The sequence below is a fragment of the Apis laboriosa genome, unplaced genomic scaffold (genome assembly GCF_014066325.1).
Source record: "Apis laboriosa isolate Shangri-la unplaced genomic scaffold, ASM1406632v1 scaffold10_cov145, whole genome shotgun sequence".
Lineage (NCBI taxonomy): Eukaryota > Metazoa > Arthropoda > Insecta > Hymenoptera > Apidae > Apis > Apis laboriosa.
In genome coordinates this window covers 71,566-90,541 of record NW_025220804.1, presented here as the reverse complement: position 1 = coordinate 90,541, position 18,976 = coordinate 71,566, and the positions used below count along the sequence as shown (strand labels likewise).

At 36.9% G+C, this 18,976-nt stretch overlaps 1 protein-coding gene across 3 annotated transcripts in view; it reads left to right on the top strand.

Annotated features, from left to right (window-relative positions):
• LOC122710997 (tyrosine-protein phosphatase 10D) overlaps positions 1-18,976 on the top strand; it is a 43,038-nt gene that overhangs the window by 3,980 nt on the left and 20,082 nt on the right. The window lies entirely within an intron of this gene.

Here is an 18,976-nt window from a genome sequence, read left to right as displayed (position 1 = left end):
AAATGGCAATTCCTCGTCCACACCTGCCAATTTTATCCTGCCGTATTAAGGAAATATTAACGTTGGAACGTGTACGTAGAGGAATTTGACGAATTTTTTTCTTTTCTTTTTTTCTGGCGAATTTTTTTCTAACGCAAATTTATGACGTGTTTGTATTTCGCGGACTGTTAACTCGGCTCGTATCTCATTGGCCCGGTGTTGTTGAATGAGTCGAGGAATTTGATAAGAGCGCGAGTTTCGTTCACGTTTTGCCGAATTCCGTGAAACAATGATAGGTGCTTGTGAGGTGGGTGCGATAAGGATAAGTTATATTGGCGATAATCGATCGTATTTATTTCTTGATATATTGTGTGTGATTTAATTCTCCGTCGATTATGATTATGATTTAACGAAGACGTAGTTTATCTTCTTACTATCTTCGTAATTATGATATAGAATTGTTTGTATATGTATGTGTACAAATATGACGTGTACGTGTTTCGTTATACGCGAATACGTATTATTTTCTGGAATTGATTGACGACCACCAGGATGTAATTATGAAAAATTGCGGATTATGAGAAAGATAAAAAAAAGATATTTATCTAAATTAAAGATGATAAAGAAAAAAAATAAAATAAATCCGTATCGGCCGTGGAAGGAAAGAAGCGGAAAGACGATAAGTGTGCAGTGGATTTCGTCGACAAATAAGTAATAAACGAAAGAGCAGGCGAAAGAATAATATACGATAGGATATAAAAAAAATTTACTATTATACCGTAAAATTTATATCCACATGTGCATACATTCCCTCCTCCCCCCGTGCATCGTCATCGTCGTCGTCGTCGTCGAATAATTAATAAACGAAAAAAAAAAAAAAAAAAAAAAAAAAAAAAAAAAAAAAAAAAAAATAGCGCGTGATGGCGCATAAAAATTCAACATTTCAGCGAAATTTTTTACTCGAAGCTGTGAAAGTATGGCTGTCACCGATAATTAAAAATCGTCGTAAAATTACCGTTGAAACAAATGAAACTCGGCTGTAGGCGCATCGCTGTTTATCGAGTAAAGGAAAGTTTCCTCGGCGAAAGTTAAGTTTCTGCCGAGTTCTGCCGGTGAATGGTCGCCCCGTTCGACCATGGCCAACGCCCATTTCGATTGTTTTTTCAAATTACGAATATATACGTATATACATACATATATATATATTCTTTATCGTCCTCGAACAAAATCGATGGTGGATGGAAACAACTGGGCTAGGTTACTCGAGTATATGCTATATATATGTGCACGGTTAACTAGGCTAAGTGAAAGTGAATAAAGTGGAGATTGGTTATAAAAACGATGCAAAAGGCAGGATAGGACTCGGGCTGATAGGCGGATACAGAGAGGTTCGTCGAAGGACGGGAAGGAAACGGAATAGAATTTTTGTGGGTTTTGAGGTCGGAGGGTTTTGCGAGTGAATCACGGCGTATTTCTAGCAGAGTCCTCGGATCCTTGTCGAAAACAAGCGTAAAAAACGAAATACGAAAATCCAAGAGAGAAAGAGAGAAAGAGAGAGAGAAAGAGAGAGATCGGCTAAATATACGAAATTATTTCGATTAGAAATGAGCTCGATTCCGACGTGAACGTAAACGGGTTGAGTTTTCTACGTTAAAAAAAATCGGGAAAGAAAACACTCCGCGGTGGTCTGGCGAACAAGGAGAAATTATAATTAACCGGGCTACGCGATACAACAGATAAAGTAACGAAATAAAACGGCCATCTGTTTCAATTTGTTGCAATGAGTTGGTTTTATGGGCGAGCGAGTATTACTTGTATCTTCGTTGTTTTTCATCGCAATTAAGGTAATTTATGGTAAAACAAAATTTTGCAACCAATGAAATATACGTCTATCATTAGGTACACGTTATATTAACATAAACGAAAATTTCGATAAATTATTACAAGTTTAAGAAGGATTTATCGTGATAATAAAAATGTATTCACAGTTGAAACATTTTATATGAAAATATTTCGAAATTGTGAATTTTCTAATTATATTTTTTACATTACGAAATGTAGTGAAGAAATATCCAATTCTCCTTTTTTTCTTTTTTTTTTTTTTTTTTGTAAATCATCAGACTCGAACTATATACGTGCATCGATCGAGTGGAATTGAAATATTTATTTATTTATTTATTTTCGTTACTTCTTTCTAAGTTGGCCGTTAAAGGAGGGCAGAAGGTTTCCAGATTCTTTCGAGCGATTAAGAGACGAGATTTATCGTAGATAAAAGATAGAGGTATACGATTACGTCGAAGAAAAAGTAATAATCGCCATTGCGCTTGCGTCGTTGCACTTGAAAAAAGATCACGTTATAGGAAGAGATACACCTCGGTGAACCATATACTTTCTCCTCGGATAACTTCCTGCATCTTTGCTCGGGAAAGAACCAGCCGTAACTCGTTCCATTTTCTCGAATTATCCTCCGATTATTATTTTCCTATTTTTCCGAATATTTTCCCCGTTGTTTTTTTCCTTTTTTTTTTTTTTTTTTTTTTTTTTTTTTTTTTTTTTTTTTTTTTTTTTTTTTTTTGCAATGGAATAAAAGATGCACCGGATGCTCACTTCCTTCGCTTCCAGCGTCGATATATATCGGTGACTGCGAAATTTGCATCCGTGGTCTGCAGCGCAGACGAAGCTCCCGACACCGTTTTAACCAGAATTACTGTAACTTCCGCTTCGTTCCAATGCGAAATTTCGAACGTTCTCGCAATCGTTTACAGACGAATCGATTTGATACGGACGAGAGAGGGAGAGAACAATAATCGTTAAACGATAAACTTTCGTCGTTAATTGCGAAATTATCTTAGGGATGAAAGTGTATTTAATTTATATAACACGAGAAGCTCGGTTAATGGAATTTAAATTTCAACGCTGAAATTATAATACAACTGTAATAATACGTGGCACAAGTATGAAAGTGCAATTATTGCACAAGAAACACGATATACAAAATCTCTGTGCCGAGATTTATTTTGATTATAAGTTGATTATTATTCGGCAAATGATCGTGTTTCGATCGATCTTCTTAAATAAACGAAGCAATCGAATTAAAAAGATAATTTTCAAAATATCTGGATACATTTATCGTTTAATCGATACTTCTCTCTCTCTCTCTCTCTCTCTTTTTCTTCTCTCTCTTTCTCTCAATAAGAAAGCAATATTAATTTTTTAAAAAACTTCGTAAGAATGTGGAAGTCTGTGGAAGAAGAGCAGATAGATCGACGATGCAAACGTGTTGCCGAACACTAGCTTATTTCGAATAAATTGATTTCGATCGATCTTCCGTTCTTAAATAAACGACGCAATCGAATTAAAAAGATAATTTTCAGAATATCCGGATATATCTATCGATACTTCTCTCTCTCTTAATAAGAAAGCAATAATTTTTTAAAGAACTCGTGGATCCGTAAAACAAATTTCAAAAAAATTATTGAAACGTCTCGAAGGAGACCATAGATCCATGCAAACATATTCCCGAACACTAGCTTATTTCGAATAAATTGATCAAGTTTCGATCGATTTCCGTTCTTAAATAAACGATGCAATCGAATTAAAAAGATAATTTTCAGAATATCCAGATATATCTATCGCTTAATCGATACTTTTCTTTCTTTCTCTCTCTCTCTCTCTCTCTTTCTCTCGATAAGAAAGCAATATTAATTTTTTAAAGAATTCGTGGACTCCATAATAATTTCATAAAACTATGGAAACCTGTCAAAGGAGGGCAGATAGGTTTATGCAAACGTTCCTAATCATTTCGAATAAATTGATCATGTTTCGATCGATCTTCCTTTCTTAAATAAACGATTAAATCGAAATTAAAAAGATAATTTTCAAAATATATCTATCGACACTCTTTCTCTCTCTTTCTCTCTCTCTCTCAATAAGAAAGCAATATTAATTTTTTAAAGAATTCGTAGACTCCATAATAATTTCATAAAACTATGGAAACCTGTCAAAGGAGGGCAGATAGGTTTATGCAAACGTTCCTAATCATTTCGAATAAATTGATCATGTTTCGATCGATCTTCCTTTCTTAAATAAACGATTAAATCGAAATTAAAAAGATAATTTTCAAAATATATCTATCGACACTCTTTCTCTCTCTTTCTCTCTTTCAATAAAAAAGGAATATTAATTTTTTAATGAACTCGGTAAGAATTTCGAAAAACCGTGGAAGGAGGGCAGATAGATCGATGATGCAAACGTGTTGCCGAGCACTGTAGCGCGCAAATTGTCCGCGGTATGTATTTTCGCTGGGTGGTGGTGGTGGGATCGGGAGAAAGCCGTGACATTATTGGCCCAGAATTCGGGGCTCATGACCGCGTGCTAATTTAAGCACTTTACTACGAGGACCCCTGCGCGCGTATGGGTCGCGAATAAACCGAACGTTTGCGAGCGTTTCTGATGGACCTGAGAGAAGAGTTACGTTGGGTTACGCGTGGAAGCGTGGGCGTTCCGTTGGTCAACGTGAAAAAAAAAAAAAAAAAAGAAAGCCCCCATGTGCGTTGGAAACACGTTTTCTCACTAATGCGGGAACCCTTTTCCAGGGTTGCGGAGAGAGAGAGAGAGAGAGAGAGGGAGGGCTCTCGACACCCCTTGACGAGGTAAAAATAAACTCGTGCTCTCAAAGGAGAAATTCGATTTACCGTGAACGACGTTTGAGGGTGGTTTTTCTCCCTCTCCTCCCCTTGTTTTTTTTTTTTTTTTTGATAAATCGATCGAGCCTTTTTCGATCCGCGATTTGTTCTCATACTCGTCTTCGACGCGTCGTTCGTCGTCTTTCCGAGGCTCGACTTTTCAATTTTTTCCGATATAAAATTTTTACAGTCGCAATGACGTTACGGTCACAGTTGTGCACAGTGGTATGAATATTGTTCGTCAGAAGTAAAGAAAGAAAGAAAGAAAGGAAGGAAGGAAGGAAGGAAGGAAGGAAGGAAGAAGAAGAAGGAAAAAAAGAGTTTGTGGAATGCGCGTTTAATGATGAACCGCAACCCTCCACAGGTTAAATGATACCTGTTATTGTTTGTGTTGTTTATGATTTTACGGTATTTCTGATTTTATGACAGTATTGTATTATAAATTGATTTATGAGTACTTGGGAATTCTAGGAGATGGATGCAATTATTTCCAGACAATTTCGTCTCTTGATTACTTTCTCTCTATTAAATGGTTTTTATAATACTTTTGATTTTATGATTTTTCGCGTTCCCAAACAATACCAATACCGAACGTATACCTGTAGATTCGAATTTAGTAACGTAACCGAACGAAAGCGTGATGTTTAGTCGCCTCGATCGCCGATCGATCGATTTTCCTCTATCCATCCGCTATCCTCCTCCAACTCGAACTGATTCGAACTCTCTCTCGATGATAAAAACAGCGCAGGTGTGCGCTTCGACGGGAAGATTTGATTTGCTCGTTGAAACGATCCTCGAGGATATATAGGTGTACATCATACGGATCGATAAAACTCGTTTCGAGAGCAGGTAAGCTGTTGGTAGGAGGAAGGAAAATAGGAAACGCGAAGCGTGGAAAGATAATTTCGTACGTTAAATATTTTATCCTCCACTCCGGCTTAGCATTATTATTTCCCTTTCGTATAATTTATTCGTGGTCTGATTCAGCCGTGCCACGTTATCGCCACGTCGAATTGTAACGATATTGCCGGCCGTATTCCGAGTAACGAGCGTGCATGTGACAAGCAATCAGTTTGCATTTAGCGTAACGACAACGCGTGTACAAAGCTGTTCTCTTTATTCATTGGCTCGCGTGTCGCGTAAAAGTTTTCGACCTGGCCGGGACGGTGACCCAGAAATTCGCGAGACCCGCCATCACGCTCCAGTCAAACAAACACGCCTTCTTCCTCCTCTCCCATTAATTCCACTCGATCCATTGTAAATGGAAACTTTCACGTTATCGGGGATTATGGTCGTCGTTGGCCCGTCGTTGAATTTTACGATTGGAAACGCGTTTCGTACACCGAAACCGCTTTTCAGGCTTAGATCGCCCAATCGGTCGATAAATAATGGGTGAAAGTTGCAAAAACAAATGGGGAATTAGGTATTTATATGAAACTTTTACTTTGGACAGTAAAAAAAAAAAAAAGAAAAAAAACGAACGATCCGTGTGCAACGATTATTCTTCACTCGGATCGCTAGGAATGCAATTTTCTTCTCTTCTTTTTTTCTAATTAATTTAACTTAAGACTTTTTATTCGGGAAGAATTCGAAACGAAACTTGAAAAGTTTCGCTTTCGATTTTTATTACAATATTACCGACGCTTTCTCGAGAAATTTTTCGAGAGATATAAAATCCTCCCCTCAAAAAATAATCCTCACAATCGCTTGAACGTATCGTATCGAAAAATACGGGAGAAAAAGGAAAGCGCATCTCGTCTCTCATTGGAAGGATGATCCGTATTTCCGTATTGATCCACATCCTAATAAAGCGGCACGAACAACAACGGGAGAGAGCAGGGGAGGGGGGAGGAGGCAGGAAACGAGGATCGTAAGTTGGTATTCCAGCGGAACTTAGGTCGTGCTCGAAAATGGTTTGGAAGGGCAAGAGACGTGCAGACGTGCGTGGTCGTGCACGTGGTCGTTCGTTGCTCCGCTGCTGTTCTCTCTCGCATCCGGATGTGGGCTCGGAGCTTGCATCCTGGCCCTAGCCGGGGGAGGATGCGGCAACGAAAATAGAGCAGACGGGAGAAGATAAACGAGCGAGCTACGCTCGTACGCGTCCTCCAGAAAGATCGAGATGAATAATTGGAGAGAATTACGGGGGAAATAGTGGAAAATTGTTTAGGGATTTCGAACAGAGGCGCGAACGGAATCGTTTCAATGGATGGATAGGAATCAGTTTCGCGCGCCTTTCGTTTCTCCTCCGAAGATGAGACTTTGAGTTTTTTCTCCGCTCTCTTGAAAATTCTTCTTTTTTTTCTTCTTCTTCTTTTTTTTTCTTTTTTTTTTTATTGCTTTATCGAAGGAAGTTTTTCGTCTCGTTCCAATCGCACGAGAATTGCGCTTCGAACGAAACTTTCTATTTGAACGGTGGTCGCCAATCTTCTGGCGAATTATATAATAATTAATCTAGGAATCCGGTTTCGTTTGATACGCTCGTCGAAATAAGTCTTCTGCAAAGCTATGGTTAAATCGTAATCTTCCCACTTTCACTTTTCAACCAATGTGAAAACGATATTTTGTATCCCGTTTGCTCCAATTATCGCGTAACTTTTTTACTTCCGCCTTCAAGGGCTGCAACCGTTCTTTTTTTTTTTTCCATCTTTTATTATCCAATCTCTCTCTCTCTCTCTCTCTCTCTCTTTCTTTTTCTCTATATATATATATATATATATATTCGCATGAATTATAAATTAAAATGGAAAGTTGCATAAATAAATGGAAAAGCAAGTTCTCGATTGCGATCGAGTTTAATTTAATTGGTGGACGGGAAAGGGAATTGGAAAAATTGTTGATCGCGATGCGTTTTATTGGCGTGGTGAGAAGAAGGAAAGGGAGGGAGGGAGGGAGGGAGGTGAGGGGTGAAAAGACTAATTTAGAAACAGGATAGAGATCGTTTAAACGTGGACGCGTGACGTACGCGTGAGAATAAAACGCGAGAAAAAGAGGCGGTTGTTCGAAGAAACCAGTTGGCTACTTTTCTTCCCCACCGAATGACATCAGAATTCTAAGATCCTCTGGTTGCACGTGGCGTGCCCTGCCGCATCATTTGTATTTTTATCGGCCGCGATTCGATCTCCTTCGCAAGCACAATCGCGGAAGTTTCGGTTCGAGGAAAAAATCGCAACCGATTTTCCACCGTTGTGTCGTGGGAATTTTCTCACAAGATCTTTTTCAGATTCGAAAGAACAATAGGCCTACATATATGTATGTATATATATATATATATATAGGTTGTTGAGTTGCGCAATGAGAAATACGATTTATGAAGTTGGACACGAAACAATCGGTCGAAATGGAGATGGAATAATTTGGAGATATAAGATGATATTTTATTTATTTATCTCTTTTTATTGTTATTATTATTATTATTATTCTCTAAATAAAATAAAAATTCTAAGGGTGTGTTAACGTGTGTTTTACGAGACGCGTTTCGATGAGGCGTTAATTGACGAGCGGTGAGATTTTGAACGCGTGGGAAAACGTCGCTTGGTTTCATCCCTTTTTTATTGCGTTTTTTCTTGCTCAAGTTTAGCAAGAAACGCGTGTTTCTCCTCCTCCTCCTCCTCTCTCTCTCTCTCTCTCTTTGCACACAATTTTCATTCCATCATGTTATTCGTGTAATTTATCATTTGTAATTATTTTCTAATTTTTTTTTTTTTCTTCTTTTTCAATCTTCTTTGCCTCGTTCAAGCCTCGACTCGTCCCCCCCCACCCCTCTCGTAATCGTAAAACAATCCATGGAATTCATTGTCTGCTCGCTTAGTAGTTGTTTCATCATGAATTATCTCCTATGAGTTAGCATACAATGTGACTTATTGTAATGCAAAGTGATGATTTTACTTCTGTCATTCCTCTGAATAAATTATTTTTCCCAGTGAACGAGATAAGAAAAAAAAAAAATCTTGTTCATAATATAACTCCTCTTTCCATTCAATCCTATTCCTTTCGAAAGTTTCAGCTTTTCCTTTCCGAAGGGATGTGAAATTCTTGCTAGGCAATTAACCCAGATTAACATCTTTTAACAGTTTCGAAAACGTGGAACCTTTTTCGCATGGAAATAGTTTCTGGTAATTTAAAATTAATTTATAACTCACGTGCATCGTGCGCGTTATCTTATCTCGTTGTCTTTAAAACTAGCATCTCGCTCGTGATATATTTGTATAATTTATTTTGGAGAAAGTCCTCTCTCTCTCTCTCTCTCTCTCTCTCTCTCTCTCTCCTTTTCATCTGTACAAAGTGCAAAGTATATTCCTTTCAAACGTCCATTTACATTTAAAGTAGAATCATCGAGCGAGAGATAACACTGAAAGAAAAATCAATGTATCATCGTAAACAAGCTCGTTTTACCATCGATGAGATTTCTTCTAATCCAATAAGGAAGGCCAATAGAAGAATAGTTCTTAGAATAGTTTTTCCATTGTCCACTAATTTACCCAATCTGCCTTGTCATGGGGTGATATTTATCGTGAAAGCCTGCAACGACAACGAAGGGTAATTTTCACGTGAAACGTCATCACGTGAAACTTTCCAAACTCGGTCGAGAGAGAATTCATTAAATTTCTAATTTCACTAATCTATTTTACAATTTCTTGAAACCGCTTCCAAAACGAGTCATCGATACGGATGATTTGAAAAAAAAAAAAAAAAGAAAAAAATTATTTTTCATACAGAGAAAGTAGACTCATAGACTCAGACAACTCATCTCTTTTCGAAGGTAACGAATTCTTTCTTTCGAATTCTTTCTTGATTTTTCTCCGCTTTTTCTTTCCCCCCCCCCCTTTTCCTCGAAGCGAAAGAAACATAAACCGGATATCGAATCGAATGAAAAGCGACGTTTCACGAGAGAAGGTTTCTTCGCCTCCCGCTTCGAGTCGCACGCATAGCGCATCGTGCATAATTACTACTGCGCCCAGACACTTGGAAACGTAGTTTCGCGTGGGCTCTCGTATAATACGGTGCAATCGATAACCAAGCATAACGGCCGTCTGTCGAAAGCGTTCCTATGAAACTTGTGGACACTTGCGTGCGTGGAAAGAAGATGCGTGGAGAAAGATGTCGCACTTGGACATATAAATAAAATAAAAATGGAAAAATCGCGGTCTGGCGAGGGAGAGAAGGGTTGGAAGGAATTGACGGAGAGGAAAGGAAAAAAAAAAAAAAGAAGAAGAAGAAGAGAAGAAATAATATGTTTGCGCGATAATTGAAAAAGAGCGTGGAGGAAGAAACTGGTTCGTCGTTGAAATGATCGAACGTGCACGTGATCCCCTTGCACTTTGGACGACCGACAGTAATTATCGTTTGCGTTTTAAGTTAGTTTTTCCAAGAACGTAGATCGCTTCCGGTTATCGCTGTTTTGCAGGTGTACAATATCATCAGGATAATTAACCTGAGATTAATAATTCTCGCGATAATTGCGCGAATGGAAAAACATCGTGATTACGATATGATCCAAGATACATTGTACGTCGGTCTATTCGATCTAGTCGAGTCGTAATCAGTAATTGCAAAATGAGATACGATTATCATTGCAATTTTTCGAAACGTATATATATATATATATATATTTTATTATTATTTCGTTATGATTTATTATTTCATTGTTATTTATTCTTGATTCGAAGGAAAAGGAAAAATATGACGTCTCTTTGGATACCATTTTCTTATCGTATCTACAGTGACTATACGCGAAATGTCATAAATAGCTTATCTATTGTCGCGCATTTTTTTCAAACAGATATCTATCTATAATATTGAAATTATCCTCGAAATTAAAGTAAACAAGTTGGTTCGTTAACGAATTATCGTTAGAACAATTCATTTATCTTATTATTACCTAGAAATTTTAAATGTAATCTTTAAGAAGGGAGAAATTTCTCAAACAAGATAATTACTTGGAATAAACTTATAATATATATAATAAAGTTCCCCCCTCCGGGCAGGCAAATTAGACACTGAAAAAACGGTGTCATTTATCTTGTTCCGCGTAAATTTACTTATCGCGAAAAACACAAATTTCTCTCTTCGTGGTAATTGCGTCAAACGATTATTAAACTTACAAAGTTCCCAAGTTTTATCTTAATCGAACTGCCGATTACTTTGAAACAACGTTTCGTTCGGAAAAGAGGGGGAGGGGGAGGAAACGTTTCGAAATAAAGGAAATAAATTTTTCGAACGAGATGATTCGCCTCGTTCGAAAAAAAAAAAAAAAGAAAGAAAGAAAGAAAAATTGCAAGAAAAGTTGCTAATTGCGCGTTGGAAAATTGGATATATCACAAGTCGATGGAATATATCAAGATCGAGCACGTAACGCAAGATTGTATCTTCGGTTGGAAATCAATTAACCACCCGATGTGAAAATTTTCTGTGCAACGTTTCAAAAGTTGCACACAACGTAATTACGTAAATTCTTCAATTACGCAAAAGCTACGAAACCGCTTCATTTGAATTGAAACGTGCAACGTATGCATTTCTCTTCGTATATCCAAACTTTAGTTCTTTTTTTTTTTTCTTCTTCTTCTTTCTTCCCCCACCCACCATATATATGTTCACAGTTTAAAGCCAAGGAGCAAGTTTCTTTTCACTGAGCGTGAAAAAATTAGAAATTTTCTGATTTGTATTATTAAGATTGTTTTATTATTTATATCGAAGATAATCGCATTATCCACAATGATTTTCGATATGCGCTCATTGCTTGAGAATATCGTATCGATATTGTTCGCTGCATGGAGATAATTTTTCTCTGATAAGTAAGAACGAGCAAGAGTGGAGAATATTTAGAATAAACCAAGTCTAATTCTACATTTTCGTCGGATGCGCGGAAGCACTCGGACTTGGTGCACACTTCGTTCTTTTTCCATCGAAGTTTGAAGGAAATTCTTTATTTTTCTTCCCGTTAATGTCCTTTTCCCACGGATTTTCGTGAAATGGCGAAACTTCGCCAGCCATTTGTACACGGCCATATGCATTCGCAACTCGATCCAGTTGCAGCATTTCGAAAAGTGTTTTTACTCGATTTTTTGGGAAAAAGTTTGAAAAAATCGAACGATCTGAAAATATATAAAACCCTGTATTGTTTCCATGGATTCTTTCGCTATACTTTCGATACGTGTATCACGCATCTTGTTATTTAAAATGAAAATTTGAACTCCTTTCCCGCGGCATAACACGAAAAATACGAAATATTTGTATCTTTCGAAACTCCATTTGTCGAGAGGAAATTTTCGACTCGACGAAAACGGAGGAACGTCGTTGAAACGATGGAAATATATTTTTTTGTTCATATTTTTCTTTTTTTCTTTCCCCTTCGACCATCGTTGGACAAACAAAAGAAGGAAGAAAATATAGAAGCTGAGTGTTTAACCCACTATCGATTCGAAAAAAGAAGCGCGTTCCGGACGATGCGAAAAAGTGAATTCTCATTACATCAACGATTCAGTCGTCAGAATTCTTTTGTCTCCTCGATGTGCACGGTTAAATGGAGAGTCTCCTCCAGCAATTTAATTTTATTGTTCTCCAACGTTCTTCCTCTTTTTTTTTTTTCTTCTTTTTTTTGTTTTTTTTTTTTTTCTGTTCCCCTTCCCCCGAGAATTCGTCGATTGCGTAAAGCGTCGCGTTACAGAGTTAGGCAGGAACGTATCGAGCATCTTGTAAACAGGAAGTCGGATCGTTAAGCGCATGCAGATCTTATCCAAACGATTACTGGTTGGATTCAGCTGTTGTCAGGATATTGCATCGTTAGATTAGATCGTTTTCGAGGAAGGATGACGATCGTTCGTTCCTCTTTGTTTCATAGATAATGCCTTCTATATATATATATATATATATATATATGTTGATTCGATCGAAGCTGTTGATTTTTTTTTTTTTTTGATTTGCCGATGTAAAGAGAATTTAAATGCCTAGGATTCACCACGCTTTATCTTTCTCTACGTTTACATAGCTGGGTTTCGATAAGATCTTGAGTTGAGAGAGATAATCGATTTTCGGGGAGAAGATGTTTCATTATATCGGAATGTTATGTTTGCGATGATGGAAATTCGATGAATTTTTGATTATTGAATATTTGAGTAGTGAGTTGCAAATTAATCTAAAATTTAATTTAAAGGGGATGAGAGAACGTTGTCCCGTGTCACGTTGGTTCCACGTTTTTGAAAAATCTATTTTTTACCGATCGAGAAGAAAAATAATTGATCGATCGACGATCATGATCGAATGAATTTAAAATTGAAATCACCGTTCGATTAAAGAATTTTGCACCGTTTGGCGTAATAATCCTGCGTGGAGGCAATTACGAGTATCCATTACGATAATCCAAGATTACCGGCAGATTCGTTAGAGCGGTTGTGACCAATGACGATCGATACCATCAAGGAGTGTTCGTCACGCGAAATGCGCGTGACGACGACCTTAACGATTATCCGGTCTCGCCATCCATTTCGTTATTAGCGTTGGATTGTTCAATTTCGTTAATTGGGTGGCACTCGGTTCGTTCGTAAAATCGCCGCTACTTTTAAGATTGATCTGGGGCGTTGGGAAAAGGGTTGAATTATTGTCTCGTGTGTATGGACAGATTCCAGGGTAAGCAGTATCTTTGCTTTCAGGTTTTAATCAGTGAGAAATTTCGTGTGAAAATCGATCGATAGATTTCGAATTGAAATATTTGGTATTAAAAGATTGGTATGGAATAATTTTTAGATTCTTCAAAGTCTCTTTTATGTTGGATTTTAAAAAGAAACTAAAATATTTGAAAAGATCGATGTAGAATAATTTTATTTAAATTTGGTTCGAAATATTCAATTATTTGGAAGCCAAATTCTTTAAAGTCTCTTCTCTGTTGGATTTTATTTAAAAAGACACGATTATTATATTAAAATATTTGAAACTGCATTAAAAAATTGGTATAGAATAATTTTATTTAAATTTGTTGCGAAATATTCAATTATGGGATTATTTTTGAGAGCCAAATTCTTTAAAATCTTTTCTCTATTGGATTTTACTTAAAAAGGCACGATTATATATTATATATTAAAATATTTGAAACTGCACTAAAAAATCGGTATAGAATAATTTTATTTAAATTTGTTGCGAAATATTCAATTATGGGGTTATTTTTGAGAGCCAAATTCTTTAAAATCTTTTCTTTATTGGATTTTACTTAAAAAGGCACGATTATATATTATATATTAAAATATTTGAAACTGTATTAAAAGGTCGGTATAAAATAATTTTATTTAAATTTGTTGCGAAATATTTAATTTACGGGAGCCAAATTCTTTAAATTTAAAAAAAGAACAAAGAGAAAGAAATATCGCAAAATATTCAATTGTGAAGGATCCGAGTTATCGTGATGTTAAATTCCTCAGCGTTTCCTCCCCTTCCACTTCTAGTGTTTATTTATAACTAAGGAATATTCGCTAGGCGTTCTCATTAAATAATAACGATCTGACTTTTCCAGTTGGCAAGGGATATTTTTTCCTCCTCCTCCTCCTCCTCCTCCTCCTCCTCCATGGTGCCGTACACTTTTCCCATCCATCCTATTAGTAAAATTTTCACGAAGGCGAGGACTTTCTCTCTGAAATTCAATTCAAAGGGACCGCTCGTTCCTTGTTCTTCTCGAGGATGTTTGTCTTTGACAAACCCGAGACCTTCCCGTTTACGAGGGTTCATCCATTCCGTGCAGGGATGCTACGTATAGTTTATTTAGAGATTCGGGATTCATCCGTCCGAAGAGAAACGAAACGAAACGAAACGAAACGAAAATATTGAATTCATCCCACGAATTCGAGAAACGATCCGAGTGTCAAAGTGTATTGGCCTTGAATCAGGCCACGTCGAATCCATATAAAAATTTTTTTTTTCTTTTTTTTTTTTTGCAAGAAAATTTTATCCGTAGGATATAAACGAAAGATATCGTCTTCTGATATTATGAAATTCATTTTATTAAGATCCATCTCTTTCCTTTTTATAATATTCAATTAAAGTTTCTAATAGTTGTTCTTCTCGTTAGCTGAAAAAGAGAAAAGAATCTTCGATACTCTGTTTCACTCTACTTTCTCTCGCAACTCGACCAAGATTAGATAAAGGTGATTTCTCTTTGGAAAATTTTCTTCCTGCCTCCTGGAATAATAATAAAAAAAAAAAAAAAAGAAGAATATTCTTCTTAATATTTTATTTAAAACTTGTAGCATCGTTCAAAATTTTTAGCACGATTATCATTAGCCTTGACTCTCCTGCGACGAGTTTGTCCATCCTCTTTGCGAGCAAACTCTAATTCGCTCTTCGAATTAGATTCAAACGAAAATTTCCACGAGTTTTAACTCGGCCATTTGGATATATTGCGTCTCGCGATTTTTCATCCTCCGGTAAGATAAATCCGGTCACGGATTGCGCAACGCCTCCGATCTGACCTTCCTTCGGCCAAAGGAATACGCGGTGGATACCTGCCTGCCACTTATGTAACCAATGTTAATCGTATATAGATAGATAATAGTGCTCGAGGCGGTGTTATATCACGCGAGGAGATTTGTCACGAGATCGTCGGCGTCACTTCCTCGAAGGCGGTTTAAATTGGAGGAAAACGATGGTGGTTGGACACGTGTAACAAAAAGCGGAAACGGACTTGCCCAAAGCGCGGATCCCAGTGGATGGATATGAGGGAAGCGCGTGGGGTGAGAGTAAAGGGTGATATTAGATAGAATTAGACGATACTTTAACGGTTGAAAGTTTAGATGGAAATAAATTAGATTTGGATTCAACGACTCAATTTAAAATCTACAATTTCATCATACAGTATCGTTGAAAATTTTGAAGTTGGATGTGATCGTTTCTTATTAGAGGATAATATGATATCTGTCTAATATATTTTTATATATTTAACATATTTCAATGATAGGCATTGACAGAGATTGGCATGGTGATTTAGATTTGGATTCAACGATTCAATTTAAAATCTATAATTTTATTACACATGGCTGAAAATTTTGAAGTTGGATGTGATCGTTCCTTATTAGAGGATAATATGATATCTGTCTAATATATTTTTATATATTTAACATATTTCAATGATAGGCATTGATAGAGATTGGCATAGTGATATTAGATAAAAGTTATGTTACCAGAAGGTTATAGAGAAGATTGAATCGATTTGAATGTATTATTAAGATGGTAATAATCGAATGTATTATTAAGATGGTATATTATTTTTATGTTGATAGTAGATTGGTAATTATTATTATTATTATGAATAAAGTAAGCGAGTATTCAATTGAAATTTTCAGAGTAATGTATTTTTAGATATATTGATAGTATTATTATTATTATAAGTAAAGTAAGTTTGGAGAGGATTTGAATAGAGAATAATATTCATAGCAATGCATTACGATTGACAATATATTGATTATTTTTAAGAATGTTAATTAATGGTAATTGTTATTATTTAAAGGGTGTAGGGCAAGGTTGGTTATAGAAGAGGAATATTATTGCCATTGTTGCTATTATATTAGAGAACCATGTTGCACGAGGGAACACTTAACTTCACAAGTGTTATTCTACATTGTTGAAACGTGTCTGAAGAACTAGTTGGCGCAAGTTAAGAGGAATTAAGAGTAATCATTGACAGCCTTTACGTATGCCCCCATATATCTTTCCACGAGAATTTTACCAAACAATTTCACTAAAATATCAAGAAAATATCGAATACACGACGACTATTTTCAACTTTGTCAACATAGAGATACTCTACTCTACCTATAGCGCTATAATAAATACTTGCTGCTAAATTTCTCCACCGTGAATTTACCGGAATTATGGCTAAAAAGTAAAGTTAAGAAAACCAAATTCCTTGACGATGAACGTTCGTTGTTATTCCCATAACAAAAGTATAACGTATCCAAATACCGTACACGCTTTCTTCGAAATATATTCGAAATATATCTTCATCGTAGCAGAAAAAAAAAAGAAGAGGATGTTGAGATCTCAACGAATTCCCACCCCGTATATATCTGTATACACGTCATAAACACAATCACACTGCCCCATTGGAGCAACGTTCGGAAGAACACCCGGTTGAAACGTGGTCGCGATACGCGCTCTAGCTGGAGCGTGAATTCTCGTGGTATTTTTAGTCGCCACGCGGCTGGTGGCGGCGTAACGAATAGATTGTGTTGTACCCTCTGCTCCATTATGATTTATCTCGTTAAACGGCGGACCGGCCAACGCGTCTCTATTCGCACCGTCGCTCTCGATTGTGAGCTCCGACGATTCGCGTTCCGCCCAAAGACCGTCGTCTTTCTCTCCGTAGAGAGAGAGAGAGAGAGAGAGAGAGAGGCGTGCACGAGCGTGCACGAGCCGCTTTGGAATTTCACGACGCGGCATTCATCGACGTTATCATACACGTCCTCCCTTCGCTCGTGTAATCCAAAGTACTTGTACGTGTTCACGAGGTATTTTGTACGCGTGACGCGATCCACGAGCCAACCGGCGATGAATGACTAGCATTTTTATTTTACTTTGTTCTTATTTTTTTTAACGAATCGAGAGAGAGAGAGACAGAGAGAGTGTTTCGGGATCTTTATAATAATTCATATTATATGTATATTCGTATATACAATCTCGATCGTTTGGCGATTATTTTATTTGCTTTTCGAAACGATAAATCATGAAAGTAATTTTATCCGTAACGTTGTTGAATTTTTTCCCTCTCGTCATTGGTCTGCGCGGTTCGAGGAAGATGGATTTGAAAAGTGAATCGGAGTGAAAGTAAGTAACGTTGAATTGTATTATTTTTTTTATTACCCGCGGCGTATACAGTTGTAACGTATATATATATATATATATATATATATGTATAAAGTTTTTCGCGATGCAACGTTAATTTCTTCCTTTCGGAACAAAGGAGTGGGGTGTCACAAAGCCCTTTTGTCGCAACCGTATCGTAACGGTTAAACGTTCCACTTGTTAGAGCGGCAAATCCGCATTTTCATCGAGTATTCCTCTTGAAAAGAAGATAGACTTGCTATCTTGCTGCTAAAACTTTTACATCGTCCTCCTTCCCTTCAATCTCCGCGATATGAAATTTTTCCTGATATTATCCTTCAGTCATTTTAATATCTTTCGACGGGATTACAATAACTCTTTCGTTATTAACTCATCGATAAGATCGTTCGTTTTTCATTTCTTTTGTGGCCACGATGATTAATCATCACTCACGCTCGCGCGTATTCCTCTTTACTTCACGCAACAGGCAAAAGCTTGCCCACAGGTGTCGTAACCGAATACCTCGCTTCGAGGAGCTATAAAGGAAAAAAAAAAAAAAATTCACATTCGGGGGGAAAAATTTGCATAGGTGGAGTAGGATCGCGTAGGATCGCGGCTATCGTTGATCGAACAGTACGTTAATCACGGGCTGAGCTCGATCGCCTAAATTCCTAATGTAATCGCGATACCGTGTTACGATAGGTGTACAACCAATACACGTAAAACGATCTCACCCGTTGCTCAGGCACGTTTGAAATGTCGCAGAAATATTATCACGCTTGATTACCGATTTTATACATTCACGAGCTCGTTCTCTCGATTTCAATTGCACAACCACTTGTTCTTCTCTCTTTTTCTCCTTCTTTTATTTATTTATTTATTTCTCCTTACTTCGTTCGCTACGTGATCTTTAGAAATGTCAACACCGCTTCGAGGGATCGTTTCCAACAGATTTTTATTTTTTTTTTTTTTTTTCACTTTTAATTTCTTTTCGCAAACGCAATTCAAAATCGTGAAAAACGTAAAGTACAAATTGGGGAATAATTATCCCGCAATATCGCCTATATATAGTCCAGATAGATACGTAACAGCGTTACATAAAGTGGAATTGTAGCAATTTCTGCCTATTGCGATATTGCCTATCTAGATCACGATACAGCGACACGCGACCAGACGAGGCCGCCAGTCAATGGCAAAGAGGCATAAACCTTTGTGGTATTTATAGTATACATTTATAGTATCGTAGCCGCGCGCTCTCATATTCTCTCGTATTGGATATGTTGTACAGCAGAAATGCCCGATTATAAAAGAGTTTCCGTTCCTGTTCGTGGCGGGATGACCCCGGATAGCGGAGGCCATTGGAAGAATCGCGTTATCGGAATCTCGTTAACCGAACGATCCAATATGTATATATATATATATATATATACTTCATTCACAACTTCATTCAATTTTTTCCTAAATTGAATTAATAAACAAATATAAAAAATTAGTTAATAATAATAACATTAGTT